At 40.0% G+C, this 14,845-nt stretch overlaps 1 long non-coding RNA gene across 1 annotated transcript; it reads left to right on the top strand.

Moving 5' to 3' along the window:
- Positions 1-3,303: 3,303 nt before the first annotated feature.
- On the top strand, positions 3,304-14,845 carry LOC114655401 (uncharacterized). The gene is made up of 4 exons (XR_003716895.2): positions 3,304-3,424; positions 9,634-9,931; positions 12,845-12,909; positions 14,266-14,845. It is a non-coding gene; the product is annotated as an uncharacterized LOC114655401 (long non-coding RNA).

The following is a 14,845-nucleotide window of genomic DNA, read 5'->3' on the forward strand; positions in this document are numbered from 1 at the left end:
TGGGATATCCTGCCCTTATGATCTGTGCCCTAGTCGAATGCTGTCACAAATGTGCACTTGGGAGACAGTCTAAGGGTTTAACTAAGGGTAAGACATGGAGTCAGGTTGATGAAGTGCACTAATGTCTCTTCTCACTCCCCTACAGATCACCAGAAGGGAAGCCCAACTAAGAGACTTCCAGCTCCCACACTCCCTTCCTGACCATGCCTCCCTGCTGAACTCACTTCTGCCCCATCCCTCATGAAACCACCTTTTCCTGCCCAGTACCTATAAATCCCATCCACCTCATTGTATGAGTCAGTCCCGTTTTGGACTTCCCTCCAGCCATTATTCTGGCATTCTTTTTTTGAGAGAGATAATTGCTGTTGACAATATACGGGGTGGATCCCCAAGCCTTTATCCTTGTTTGTCTATTTTCTTACAATGCCTTTTTCACCTTACTGGTAGTGGTGACCCTGGTTTACAGTGGTAGCACTGCTGCCTCGCAGTAAGGAGACCAGGGTTTGCATCTCAGGTCCTTCTTACATGGAGCTTGCGTGTTCTTCCCAGGTCTGCGTGGGTTTTCTCCAGATACTCCCGTTTTCCCCCACAGTCCAAAGACATGCAGGTCAGATGGATTGTAGATATCAAACTGGCAATAGTGTGTGGATAGGGTGTGTGTGGATAGGTGTGTTCAACCTGTGATGGCCCCGCACCCCGTGCTAGCTAGGACAGGCTCCAGTACCCACCTTGCAACCCTGTTCAGGACTAAGCAGGTTAGAAAATGACTGACTGACTTGAAATGTTCTTCATTTGAGGACTTGTGGAGTCTGTTGACTTACAGATGCTGTGATGTTTTACACAACTAAATTTTAAAATCCCTTTAGATGCACGAATGCTCTCCACACTGGATCCAGGATGCACGACAAAGTTTGTGGTCTTCGACAAACAACTTTCACTTGAAACATCCTTTTTATGATTTGCTGTTTCCATGTGTGCTTCAAGATCTAGAGTACCTCTGTTTGCAACTGAAACAAACGTGCCTGCACTACAAACAGTACATTCCATCTCAAATTCGTTACAGCCTTTGAAAACAGCTATATTTCTTTTTAAGTTTGTCCATAAATTTACATTTACGTTTTGTTATTTCTACAGAAACCAATCTCCTTAGCACTAGCACTTCAGAAGAAGTTTACAGTACCTAAAGGATGCTCAGATCTACAGATCATGCCACAATAATGCTGGCTACTGTTTGGTTTGCATCCACTTTGTATGGACAGAACCAAATTCTAGCAGGATCGCACAGCACCGAGATGCCAAAGACTACAGCTGGCACGACCTCTTGAAACCATAAACAAAATTTGAGCACCAGTGATATTTTATCCTCCATAATTTCATCATTTTTTCAATGGAAACCTGGACAATTTTATTGTTTATGAAAAGCCGCCTGGATGGTTATTTTACTAGCGACAAAGAGGACCTGTTCGGGTATGGTAACTCTACTTAGGTTTCTCTTTAGAAGATCAAAGTAAATCAGAATAAATCCTAATTATTGTCATCATCATCATTATCATTTTCGTTCTGCTTTTCCTGGTGAGAGTTACAGTAGCAACATGCTGAGCTGGGCCTGAGTAACTTCCTGCAACTCTCCTTGGCCATAACCAAACACTCCTTAGACAGATGAGAGATTCAAAGAACTGGGATCCCTTCACTTCTTCATATTTTGCTGTTGCAGGCTTTAAAATTGTATTTCATTTATTTCCCCGTCACACACGTGCACATGGGAGGCAGCTATAGGGCTCAAAAGAAGATAATTCCTAGTCAGACCAAGGGGTGGCCGAGTGCACTGATCTTTTCTCTTTTTTCCCTGCAGACCAAATATGGGAAATTCCGTCTGGGCCCTATGACTGCACTTCTGGCCCCACCCCCAGAAGACATCACTTCTGGTTCCAGTCCCATAAGACGTCACTTCCAGTGCCACCCCAGAAGACATCACTTCCTGTTCCAAACCAAAAGACATCACTTCCGGTTCCACTTCCAGAAGACGGCACTTCCTTCCTTCCGTCTTTAAAACCGACTTGTTTGTACCATAACCCCAGTTCTGTTTTGGACTCTTGTCTGTAAAGACCTCAACTTTTTCAGCCACTCTACAATTATACGGGAGGCTGATCCAAACCCTCTTAATGTGTCAAGGCTTGATTATTCTCACACCCTTTATCTTTCTTTCACTTTCATGGATAAAGTTTGTTGCTGAGCATTATTCTGTTAATTGCATTATTACAAATTTTTCCTTCTGAGTCTGTTTCCTAATGAAAATGATTTTGAAAAAGGCACTATGGTAAAATATACCATACCCTTTTACTAGATTAATTAAGGCTGAAAGTAAAGCTTTCAAAACAGTTTTATATTCTTTTACTTAACAATTTAAATTGAATTTTATACAGTACGCATACCACACACACTTCGGAATAGGTCATCCACCTGAAGCTAACTATGTTCAGGGCTGATCAGTACTTGGTTGGTAGACCCTCTAGCTTGGGTTTCTGTTGGACAAGGCGTTGGTTAGGGCAAAAGGGGGTACTTACCCAGTGGTGTGATTGTAGATCCCAATGTTCCAGCACGGTCACGGGAACACTGTGTTGTAAATATGGTGTCATCCTTTGGATGAGATGTAAAACTGAGGTTATGATTCACTGTGGCTGTTAATCATCTCTGTGCATCTCTCTATATATAAAATCCAATGTCTGTCTCTCTTCACTCATCACGCTAAGTATCATAGTTCACTTGCAGGAGCGATATATTCGCACTAATCTGAGACAGAGGCTGTGGGCCGAGGGGAGGGGGAAGCGTGACGTCAGGAGTAGGGAGCCGGGCCGGGCCCTCCTCACTGTCCTGTTTCACTACTACGCGGGCCGAGCTGCAGGGGACAGCTAGTCTTTCATAAACAGTGGGGTGTTTCCCAATGTCCAAGCTTAATTGCCCATTGTGGCCTAGTTATTCTGGCCTCCTAATCATCCCCTTCCCCTGTCTGTAATTATCTGACTATTTCTCCTCTTCAGTGACTCTATGTAAAGTGCTTTGAGTGTCTTGAAAGGCTCTACTGTCTATAAATGCAATGTCTTCTACAAAATTCTCAATGTTCAATAAAATCCCCATAAGCATCCAAGATGTGAGTTAAAGCCCAAATCCCGTTATCCCACCATTTCTGTAAATAAATTTTAAAAAGGATGTGCTTTTGTTGGCACATTCTTAGAAATATTAGAAGGACATATGAGACGAGCCACGCTGTCATCGCAACACGCCGACCTCCTGCCCACTAGAGGGTGCCAGTCCTCCCGCGCGAGAACACAGTCAGCCTGTTTGGAGCGTGACGTTGTTACGTTGTGCGTCTGGTGTAGCCACTCTGTTAAAGTGCTCATTCCAGCAATTTGTCACGGACTCGAAGGTAATTCAATTTCTGTTGTAGTTGGTTTGAATAATGAATAGCTAATAAGTAGATGGCGAAGAGAAAAGTCGTCAGTGTTGTGTGGCACATATAATCTAAAATGTATGCACGTATTTACGGGCCCTTTCCGTATCGGTTTTAGGGCAGTAGGGAGTCGGAACTCTTTTGTTGACACAAAATAGAAACTAAAATGATTATAGTGCTCCAGTTCATCATTTTGCACACTTGGGTACGCCGACCCAGTTATTCAGATCTGCATAATTCAGGAAAAATCATGCCAGTCTGAGGCGTGGAGTTGTGAGGTGTTTATTGGCTGTTTTTAGTACAACCCAGCGGCAACTATTGGCGTGTATTCCACTGTGCCCTCCAGAGAGCCGACACCGCATTTCGGTGATCGCGTTGCTGCGTGCGCCGGTCAAGTCAGGGAGTACGTACAGGTACAGGGCGTCGTCGTCGCCGCCGCACACACCACTTGACGAAACAGCTCGGTATCCCGGTTGGCAACCAAACTTATCCCTCCAGGCAGACACGCGGTCCAGTTCCACCTTCCGGAAACGAACGTCTGTCTGTCTGCCTTAGTCAGGTGTTATATGGGCGTCCCCTTGGCCTGGTCCAGCTGCCTGGGTCCTTAACGATAAGGGGGAATCGCGCCACGTGCTCGTACTGCCGTTAACTGACGCTCCCTCACCATGCGGGTAATGTACCTCATTCGAGCACAAAGGCAAACCAGCGACACCCAAGGATTCTCCGAAGAAATCTAATTTTCGTTTCATATAACTGGATAGCAAGACAGGGAGCACAAGGACTGTAAAGACGTGAACCTTCGTCCTTTTGCAGCGATATCGGGAGCGTTACACTCCCCCTTTCAGCGACCTCATGTGCTCTCCCAGTCCATCTACTGATGGCATAGGAATAGTCACCAGGGACATGAATGTCGCTGCCGAGGTAAGTAAACCCCTCGACGAGGCCGGCACTCACTCCGCAGACAGACACAGTGCTGATGGTTGTGCCGAGGTGGTCATTAAAGGCCCTGGATCTTGTGTTTTATCCAGGACACTCGCAGACCCAGCCACTCTCTCGAAAGTCCCGATCAGAACCACCATTGACTCCCCCACGTTCGGTCCTGCAGTGTCTCAGGGCCTGAATGCTCATTTAAACGCCGCGTCAAGTCATTCACATATTGTACATCTTTTCCATTGCGAGGATTTCCAAATGACTTCTTGATTAGGCGTAATTCTTCATGTTCCCCCATCATTCATTTCTTTCCAAATATTTTATTAAAACGGATCTTCCGCAATTAACGCACGACAATGGTAATGTGTGGGTTTCCTTGTCATTAATATCTCATCGTTAATTGTATGCTGTTTAAGAAGCGATTAAAAACGAGGACTGCAGGAGTTTGTCTCAAAGAAACAAGGGGTTGGGAATCTTAACGAAGTACACAAATTTGTGTTAAACAATAAATGCTTCAGTAGCAATAATTGCCATCAAATAAAAATTGGTCTGGAATGAGAATCTGTTGCCACTACAATATTCCAGCACCAAAGCTAAGCATCCCTGGTTAAAAGGATTCCTTAATCACAGTCCTGGAGGGCTGCAGTGGCTGCAGGTTTTTGTTGTAAGCTGGTTGCTTAATTAGAAAGCAATTCTTGCCCATAATTTAATTTCATGGTGTGTTAGTGCTTTAACTCTATGTCAGGTCTTTCTCATATCCTAGATTTTCTTCCCTTTTCTAAGGATATCATCCAAATGATTTGAAGACAAAAATGGATGAGTAATTCTTAGTCCTTCACTATTTTCTCTTTACTTTCCATCCAAGTGTTTAATTAAACCCAATAGTGCACGATCAATACACACAGGTATAAATGGTAACAAGCTAAATGGAGAAATGCAGGTCTCTTTTGTCATTTGCATGTTATTGCTAATTGTGAGCAATTAAAAACCAAGCATACAGCGTTTTAAGACTTAAATAAGCAATAAGGGTTCAAAGTCTTAGTAAGCAAGACAATAAAAGTGATGCAGAAATGTTACTTGAGCAATAACAGCTTCTTATTAAGACCATGGTTGAGGACCCCTGAACTAACTAGCATAAAAAATTAAAAGGAATAATGAATTCTTGTCCATTTAACACATTTACAGTAATTTAATTCTTAATTTAATTAAAATATACCATAATCAGTTTGTAATTTCCAGATTGTTGTAAAAAAAAAAAAAAAAAAAAAACATGGAAATGGCGGCTCGTTTAATTGAGGTTAAGGGAAGAATTGGGTCGTAAGGACTGAATGTTGAGAACTACTTAAAGTATAAGTTTGGTATTTTTCAAGTCTGTTATTTCTTCACAATCATGGTATGTATTAATTTGAAACATAAAATTATGTTCTAAAGTGAAACATTTTTTATATATTTTAAAAATACTTTGTTCTTCCAATTGAAAATAGAGATGAAGGGTACTCAAGTCCAAACGTGGGGAAAAAAAAAAAACTAAACTTGCCAAATGCATCTGTTTTTCAAAGCAAGAATGTTATCATATATAGGTCTATATCTTGACATAGCACACATATTGTAAAACAGCATATCAATGTCTCTTTAGAAAGTTTTTTTTTTTTTTTTTTAAATTCTGAGATTGTCTTTTTAATAGAAAACTGGTTTTGCACTTCATCTTTCTGATAGTCGCTCCCTTCACAGCACTGTGTGAAAGACCAAAAATGGGCTCCAGCCCATCACAGGAGCATCTGATACACTTGCACCCATGCACAATCTCATTCATGCTAATCTGGAGCTGCCTTTTCAAATTATCTTTATGGCTTTGTTAGAGAAAACGCTATCCTCGGTCTGGGAGAACGGTGAACTCCACATGGACCATGGCCACACACGTGATTCAAACCCATGATGCAGATGCATGAAGCAGCAACACTGACAGTTGGTATACCTTGCTGCCCTATATATGAGGCACCCATTTATACAGTACTCTGTTTGCTAGGAAATGACATTTCCATTATTAATATTCCATGGCTCTACATTTCTGCTTGTTTCACTTGAAGCTGCAGTGAAATGACGCATTTTAAATACATTTGGAACTGTAGCTGGTTTCAATAATGGCTGATGAGGAAGATTTTTTTTTTTTTTTCCTCTTTGGCTGCAAGTAGTTGTCCACAGAAAAAATAAGCGGCAACAGCTTTGCAGGTCTGCTTTGAGTAGGTCTTCCATTCAAGTGTTCACATCCATCAAAAGTACTACAAGCTATAACTTTAAGGTATCATGATTACCACAAGGATGCAAATGGCAACTGTAAATGTTTCTTTTTCATATGCTTTCGCATATTGCGATAGCTATGTCTTCATGCCACAATTCAGCCCCCTGTGGATCTACTTTGTTAAAATGTGACACATTTATTCTTCAAGGAATTTTGTTGAGACAGTTCAATTTACGTTGAAATATCTTGAAAAGATTGCACTGTACACAGTTTTAAACTCCCAAAATCCATCATTATAAAGCATCTGCGAATTTGCAAACTCGCCTTTCTTAAAAATGTAGAAACATTTTTTATATGCAGATTATAACGATTTACTATTTCACTGTTACTGTAATTTACTAAAATGGCCAGATGTTCAGGTGATAATTACAGTCCTGGTTTCAGGCTGTACATCCTGATCAGTAACTGAAGCATATCAAAATGTCCCCATTTTAACAAGCTGTCCATCTAATAAAGCTTTGCTCCGCAGAAACAAACATCCTCACGATATATTTAGAACAGCCCATGTGACATTTCTAGGGGGTCCTGCTCAGAGATGGACACATCATTGGCCTTCCCAATTAGAAGGGATCCAAAGATAAGATACCAGAAACTGAATGCCATCTTTGTATGTGAGTGGGACATGATAGCACCATGTTTGATGTGACCATCAGTGGCTGTTGCAGATATAAATAATATACAGTACATCCAGAAAGTATTCACAGCGCATCACTTTTTCTACATTTTGTTATGTTACAGCCTTATTCCAAAACGGATTAAGTTCATTTTTTTCTTCAGAATTCTACACACAACACCCCATAATGACAACGTGAAAAAAGTTTACTTGAGGTTTTTGCAAATTTATTAAAAATAAAAAAACTGAGAAAGCACATGTACATAAGTATTCACAGCCTTTGCTCAATACTTTGTCGTTACACCTTTGGCAGCAATTACAGCCTCAAGTCTTTTTGAATATGATGCCACAAGCTTGGCACACCTATCCTTGTCCAGTTTCGCCCATTCCTCTTTGCAGCACCTCTCAAGCTCCATCAGGTTGGATGGGAAGCGTCGGTGCACAGCCATTTTAAGATCTCTCCAGAGATGTTCAATCGGATACAAGTCTGGGCTCTGGCTGGGCCACTCAAGGACATTCACAGAGTTGTCCTGAAGCCACTCCTTTGATATCTTGGCTGTGTGCTTAGGGTCGTTGTCCTGCTGAAAGATGAGCCATCGCCCCAGTCTGAGGTCAGGAGCACTCTGGAGCAGGTTTTCATCCAAGATGTCTCTGTACATTGCTGCAGTCATCTTTCCCTTTATCCTGACTAGTCTCCCAGTCCCTGTCGCTGAAAAACATCCCCTCAGCATGATGCTGCCACCACCATGCTTCACTGTAGGGATGGTATTGGCCTGGTGATGAGCGGTGCCTGGTTTCCTCCAAACGTGACGCCTGGCATTCACACCAAAGAGTTCAATCTTTGTCTCATCAGACCAGAGAATTTTCTTTCTCACGGTCAGAGAGTCCTTCAGGTGCCTTTTGGCAAACTCCAGGCAGGCTGCCATGTGCCTTTTACTAAGGAGTGGCTTCCATCTGGCCACTCTACCATACAGACCTGATTGGTGGATTACTGCAGAGATGGTTGTCCTTCTGGAAGGTTCTCCTCTCTTCACAGAGGACCTCTGGAGCTCTGACAGAGTGACCATCAGGTTCTTGGTCACCTCCCTGACTAAGGCCCTTCTCCCCGATCACTCAGTTTAGATGGCTGACCAGCTCTAGGAAGAGTCCTGGTGGTTTCCAACTTCTTCCACTTACGGATGATGGATGCCACTGTGCTCATTGGGACCTTCAAAGCTGCAGAAATTTTTCTGTAACCTTCCCCAGATTTGTGCCTCGAGACAATCCTGTCTCAGAGGTCTACAGACAATTCCTTTGACTTCATGCTTGGTTTGTGCTCTGACATGAACTTTCAACTGTGGGACCTTGTATAGACAGGTGTGTGCCTTTCCAAATTATGTCCAATCAACCGAATTTACCACAGGTGGACTCCAGTTAAGCTGCAGAAACATCTCAAGGATGATCAGGGGAAACAGGATGCACCTGAGCTCAATTTGGAGCTTCATGGCATAGGCTGTGAATACTTATGTACATGTGCTTTCTCAATTTTTTTTATTTTTAATAAATTTGCAAAAATCTCAAGTAAACTTTTTTCACATTGTCATTAAGGGGTGTTGTGTGTAGAATTCCGAGGAAAAAAATGAATTTAATCCATTTTGGAATAAGGCTGTAACATAACAAAATGTGGAAAAAGTGATGCGCGGTGAATACTTTCTGGATGCACTGTAGCTACGGCCAATGAAATGAGCAGAAAATGGCAACTCCTGCTAAAACCCTTTGGACAAGATGACATAGTGATGATATCATTGAAAAGAACAATAAATAATAATCATGGAAATTACAAAGGATTCATTTGATGAACAAGAATATGCTGAGATAGTAAAATCACAACACTGATGTGAGCAAAAGAAGCAATGCAATATTCATTTTAAATATAGATTTCTATCACACCAAAAGTTGGAAGTAATGACAGTCTTTGAATAAAGATATGAGTACAGAAACTAAGATTTATGACCTTCAAAAATGTAAGCACTTATAAAGGCAGTTGTTAATATAGAATGGGGGCACTTGAGCAGCTTTGCCTTGATATATCACCTTGAAAATGTTTAGTTTGCAAAAAACTGTACTTTAGTGTCTTAACATTTTACCTTAAACGTTGATATATTTAATCTGAGGCTGAAAACTTATTTTTCAGCCATGTAGTACTCTTAACATCTATTTTAAAACTTATTATTTTTTTAATTGATGGTGCTTCCTGAAAATGCTTCTGGTTATCCAAAATAATGGCAAATTTGTGAAACAAGAGCCTTTGTAGTGTTACTTTGTGTTCAACTTCAATAATTAAACAACCTTGATTTTTCACAGCTTTCCAACTGATGAAGCACAGAGAAGAAAATTGACCCAAGCCAAAGGACCAAATTTTGTTCTATGTTGTGACAGAGTGCATATGTGTAACCAGCACATAAAATCTATGCAGTGCCTTAAGACTAATGCTGTACCGAGTCATTTTAACTGGGACAACTTTTAATGCCTTACTGACAAGGCAATTGGCTTTTGAATGGTAAACATCTCATCACTGATGTGTAAGAGTCTGCACTGATGGAAAACGGCACACTGGGTGTCTTCTCAATGGAATACATCTGTGTTATGACACCTGGTCCTGGTCAGTATGCACAACATAACTGTGATGTGATTAAATATGCTTTTTTTCTGATTAACAATATGAACAGCAAGTTTAAGACCATACTTAAAGCTGTATGCTTGTGCATTTCATGGCAGGATTTTCACAATTTATATACAAAAACAATGCAGAGATAAATGGTTGCAAGGTAACCTTAGACTAAATAAGGCTATTTTATAAGATTATAACTAATTTACCTTCATCTATATTATTCTGTATTACAGCAAAATGACTTCTGTCAAACTGGAGCAAGTTAACATTAAATATGAATAAAACAGGCTAGATGAAACTTATGCTGTACTCAACTCAGCTAAAACTTGGAACTCATAATTTCCAACTCAGAAAGCAGAAAGAAAACGCACCCCAACCTCAGAATTCCCAGTTGCAAATTCGGACCTGGTCTCTCAGATCCAAGTTTGTCCAACTTCAGGTTATCACGTTAATCCAAAATGGTGACATATATCCCGTACAGTTGATCAGAATTTGTTTTACATGCCAAGTACACTAATGTTGACTTGGAATTTATCTTGATAGCATTAGTGCAACATACAAGGACAATTCAGAATACAAAAGACAAATATAAGAAGATAAAATATAAAATCATAAAATATGATGCAGCCTACAAAGACAGTTGGAATAGTTGATGCCGTTGTTGAGATGGATCATGATATTTGCGGCTAGCTTCCTTACCCTGGACTCATATAGGACTTGAATGTGTGGTGAGTTACAGTGTATGATACTTTCATAGGTTCTAATGATGTACTGCAGGTTGACCTTAACCTGAACAGAGGCCGCACCAAAACAGACAGTGTTAGATGAAGTACTCTAACATTTTACAGGTTTAATTATTTTAGAAAGATGTAGTATAAATTGAATCGCTTCGATCTCTAATACTGAATATTGAGATGGTAAACGTGCATTACCAGAATGAACAGTAACAACTAACGAATGTTAGCTTGATAGGCACTACTCTTCCAACATTGTGTTGAATGATTGCTTTGTGAAATTTTTAAATTGCAGCTTCCATGCAGAAATAGTACTATTTATTGTAGCCAAGAGCATAAAAATATTTTTCAGACATGACAACATAATATTTGCAATTTTTTTTTTTTCTTCGATCCAGACCATAGGACTATGTAGTTAACATTTGTTTCTGAAACACCTGCTCATATGGGAGCATCCATATATACTTTCCCACTTAGGTAACGCAAACGCACGTAAGCCTCAAATGACACCATTGTGACTTCCCAGCTTCACTGCATGATGAGTGCAGCATTAGAACACTGGTATAAGCAAGTTAAGAAACTTGCATTGGTAATTATAATGTAATTCCTCCATTCAATAGTTATAGTCTTTGCTCACTTCTAAGTTTTTTGTTGTTTAGCATTTTTCACCAGTACTTTTTACATTGCTGTCCATTGCTAGATAACTAACAGGAGGTAGGTGTGGCCATCAACGCATTACTTCTGAATTTTTTGTAAATGGCTAATTGAGGCTACAAGTAGAGAAACAACAATGAAGGATAAGTTTGGTATTTTTCAAGTAGAGTTAAATAACTGTGTTCTTGGCGAAATGTGGACAGTTATCCATTGCAGCATAATTTTCAAGAAGTCATGTTTTTTTTTTCCCAAAAAAATACTGTATATGATTATTACCTGCAGGTAAAAATGTCTACAGATGTTACTCTTAAACCACAAGATTGAACCTGAGTCACTTACCTGCCTGTACTACGATTTAAAAAAAAAAAATTGTGTAAACATTTTGTTTGTAAAAGTTGTACAATATGAACTTAAGACACTTTATACAATATAAAAGTTGTTTAACTAGATTTTTATAAAATACTTAGTAATGGATAAAAATATATTATCATTTGTTAATAGAAGCTAAACAGAATTACAGTCATTTGAATCCATAAATACATTTTTGTATCAATATATAATAAAATAGTAAATTTAGGGCAGTGTGGCACATTGGCTATAATGCCAGATTGTATACCACAAAGCAGTTGCTTTAATTTGCACCATGGGCTCATTTTTAGGTCCTCTGCAAATCAAATCATCTTCTAGTGCACCAGTTGTAGAAACACACAAAGTACCAAACTGCTTTGGTCACAAGTGTTGAATATATGGTGTCACTAAAAGACTCCAGACAGTCAGAAAGGTTGGGGAAGGTGCCCGTATATTATGATCCTGGCTGCAAAAGGTTGAAAATTGATTGAGTAGTTTACAAGACTGAGTCCAAAACAGAACTCCATATGTGGAGGTAAGATGGAGGTTTTAAGGGCTGGTGGAGGAAATGATGTCATCTATACCGGAACCGGAAGTAACATCATCAGAGGTGCCGGGACCTGGCAGGATTTTCTGGGAATTGTCTGCAAGGAACTAAAAGAGACAGCACACTCTGCCACCCCCTGGTCTGATATAGTATTACACTTACTCAAACCCTTTAACTGTCTCCTAATCGCATGTGTGTGACAAAGGGTAAATATTAGCAGTTCATTAAAGCTAAAACAAAAAGCGTGTTGCCCAATCATTGAGTTTTCTAAAATGAGTTTACCCTTAAGTAGTTTAATTATGTAATGTTTCATACTTAATCTTCATATTCCTCAATGTTTAGAGCTTTGTGAACAGCTGTACTGTCCCCAATTGAAATATAATGAAATAACGTCGGATAGGGAAAGGATGGAGCTTATCTCGGGGCTGGGCACCATTCTGTCACAAGGCTTACACACACACCCACAATCAGACGGAGCTTATTTGGAACTGTTTAAATAATGCTGTCTTGTTTAATTTCTTACTTATAGTAGTAATTAATCTATGCAGGTATTTTTTATTTGAAAGAAAAGAACAGATATTGACATGTCATGCCATATTTTACCTTATTGATTTTCTGCAGGTGCATAATGGGCTGGGTTGATTTAACAACAGGCAAGCATGTTAAGTATGGGCACACATCTTTAGGTAAGTGTTGAAATTTTGCTGTTGCAATTAACTCTTTTAGGGCGGATGTCGACTTTTGTTGACAGGAGGGGTTGAAGGCGAATGTCGACAAAAGTCGACATCCAGGGATAAAGGGCGACAATCAGCTGTTAATGGCGACAAATCTCACTGTCACGTCACAGGCATTCCCTCTGTGCTTGGAGGAATGCTAGACTCGTTGACTCGGCAAATAAACATTGCGTGTGCGTGAGTTGCGAAATGTAAACAATGGCAAGATGGCACCGACATGTGAAAAGGCAGCGAAGCAAGTGCAGAAAAGAAAACACTTGGCAGACGTTGTTTTGCGCATTACCGCGGAGTCGGACTCTTGATTTTTCAGAATCGGACTTTATTGGCAGTGATCAGGAGATCGAGCAAGAGAGTTAGAAGCAGGCATCAGCTGATCAGACACCAGCCGATGCCGCGCGAGCGGATCTGCTGCCAGTTGAGTGCCTTCGCGCAGCCGATGCATGTACAGCAAGGTTCGCATGGGATAAATACACATACATTGATCCGTTGAGAGCCGATATGGCTACCGGAGTTTACAAGACGGCATGGCTTGTTTTTGGACACGACAGATCACCAGCTACTGTACTTCAGGCTGCTCTCTCCTGATGCTGCTTTTCAGCTACTGTCAGACGAGACAAACAGGTAGGCAGAGATTTTTTTTGAATCGCGGGCTGCCTTTGCATCGCATTCTCGTTATTCAAAGTGGAAACCCACAACGAAAGACGAGATGAAGCGCGCTGTGGCATTACAAATAGAGATGGGACAGAACTGGTGAGATAACTTCAGGGAGCATTGGTCCAAACGTGTTTTGTCCCCGGGTGGCTTAGGTACGTGCTGCTGCAAAGTTTTATTCACTTCTGTAATAAACAGAAGCAAATCCCATGGGGTGAGCCAGGCTATAATGCCATACATAAAGTTCATAAAGTTTCAGAAGATGAAAAGAGGTGACAATACGGTTTTCATGCAGGCAGAAAACTTGGTGGCAGTGGCATGGCACGATGGCAAATGGGTGACTTGTCTCTCTACAGTACACACTAACAATATATGTGAGAAAATGCAGCAACAGACAATTGAAAAATAGGCATCAAAACAACACATAGAGAATTCAGGCTCATACAACATGCAAGACAGTAACATTTGTCAAAAGTAAATATTGTTGATTTGATATGTTAAACAATTGCTTTGTGTTCTTTTTTAAAAAATATTAGTTTTTGGAAAAATATTCAGCCCTGGGAGAAAAGAAACAAAAAAAAAATTAGCCCTAAAAGAGTTAAAGATCAGAAATTTATTTAATACCCTTATAGATTCTTTTCTGTTTTCCTGTCCCAGGTCTTTGCCAGGTAAATCCCACATCTTCACTTTGGCAAGAAATAATGCCACTGAAACAAATGCTTATTTTCGCATGCTGTAAATTCATATCTTGAGTCCTGGAAAGCTTGAATAAGATGAATACATTTTTTCACAAGAAGTTCAGTGCCATAATGAAGAAATGAGGAGAAAACTCAAATTTAGGAGATTCAAGGTTTATTCTTTTGTTTCTTTCTATGTTGACTTTCTGTTTTTATTCTATTACTTAAACCATAAGTCCTATATACTTATGTTTTATATTTGATTTCCCAGATGGCTTCATAAAATTAATGTTTTATTTTATCATCCTCCTCACGAAGGCGTTCTTGCTTTGTTATATCTGCAAGTTCGTAAGAGAGGGAGGTACAATAAATTGGGTGGTTTTGAGGTATTGATGTGGTAAACATCAAATGATCAAAACCATTCAAACATTTCATTTTTTTGTTTTGTAACCCTTGGATCAGTCTGAGTCAGCTACTGTCAAAGTTAGACTTAAATACATTCTTACATATATACTGTGAGTCACAATTTGCTGTAATAAACTGTCATTACTGAAAAGCTG

The sequence above is a fragment of the Erpetoichthys calabaricus genome, chromosome 8 (assembly GCF_900747795.2).
Source record: "Erpetoichthys calabaricus chromosome 8, fErpCal1.3, whole genome shotgun sequence".
NCBI classification, from domain to species: domain Eukaryota; kingdom Metazoa; phylum Chordata; class Cladistia; order Polypteriformes; family Polypteridae; genus Erpetoichthys; species Erpetoichthys calabaricus.